A 1,441-nucleotide genomic window follows, 5' to 3' on the forward strand; every position below is an offset into this window, starting at 1 on the left:
ATATATATATATATTATTGTTGTACGTTGCAAGAAAAGATAACAATACCAATGGAAATTATCTGAATGAAAGAAGACAAGAGCTAGCTATAGCACGTACGAGCTAATTTAGTTTAATTATTTGGGACCCTGAAGAATCCTGGTTTCCCAATCTTGCTGTATAAATGTATGAAAAATTTGACACTGCAGCCTAACCTGCTTAGACAAGCTGTTAGAAGAGTCACACCATGCATGGTTTCAGTACGAGCTAGTCATACAAGATGACAGAGGTCGCAACTATTGGTTAATTTCCCAGAATTTGATATGCGATTGAATTGGCACAGTAGCAACATAATAATATGGAAGCATATAATACGTACAAGGGATAGATCTAGAGCATCTTAGGTTTTCATGGAACTGGATTCAATTAATAGATTAGAAACTATTACAACCAAAAATCAGTCTAGATATGATTCATTATCCACTTCTCTTTAATTTGTGAGTAGAAAAGAATGATTCGATATGACTTGAAATGTTTCAATGTATTATTCTTTCCTGAATAAGATATTTATATAGAGATACAATCATAAAGCTAATAAAAAAATATTTTCTACATCTACACCTACACATACAAGGAAAGTAAATAAATACAAAATATTCTACACTCGCCCTTAAGTTGGTGCATAAATATCGATCATGCCCAACTTACCAACCAGGTTGTTAAACACTTTCCTTGACACTCCTTTTGTGAGAACATCTATCTACTAATTGATCTTCCGTATACACAAAAGGGAAACAAATAATTTTCATGTCCAAGTTTTCCTTAATGAAATACCGATCTACCTCCACATGTTTTGTCCGGTCCTGCTGAACAGGATTATGAGCAATTTCAATAGCAGACGTGCTTTCACAATGCAAGTTTATGGGTTTCTTTAGTTTGAAACTCAATTCTTTCAATACATTACGAATTCATAGCATGACACGACCCACCCCGAATTTCACCCTGAAACCCAGAGTAAGTCGTGCGGGGACCACCTCCAAGGAAAATTTACTGAAAAGATTAAGAAAATCTCCCTTGCAGATGGACAACCCTAACTCGAAAATTTCATATTACACTCTTAATTTAATGCTTCTGAATATCACATAATATACAAAATTCTAAAGTATTCAGAGCTACTAAACACAAGCGGAAGCAAGAAAACACGAGTAGGTTGAACAGGTAACCTACTGATGAAAACTGGCCGAAAAGCGGGTGACTATGCCTCGTCTCCTACTAGATCCAACCCGAACTCTGCAGACTGGGCAATTTAAAACGAAGGGCCCAGGGGAAAACATTTAATAACGTCAGAGTGAGTGGACAAAAATAAAATAATAAATAAAATATTTATGTTTCCCAAATTAATTTCTAAGGAAAATACGAATGCATGTCGCAAGCGATAAAACCTTTAATCCCATAAAATATC

Source organism: Fragaria vesca, linkage group LG6, assembly GCF_000184155.1.
Source record: "Fragaria vesca subsp. vesca linkage group LG6, FraVesHawaii_1.0, whole genome shotgun sequence".
In the NCBI taxonomy this organism is placed as follows: domain Eukaryota; kingdom Viridiplantae; phylum Streptophyta; class Magnoliopsida; order Rosales; family Rosaceae; genus Fragaria; species Fragaria vesca.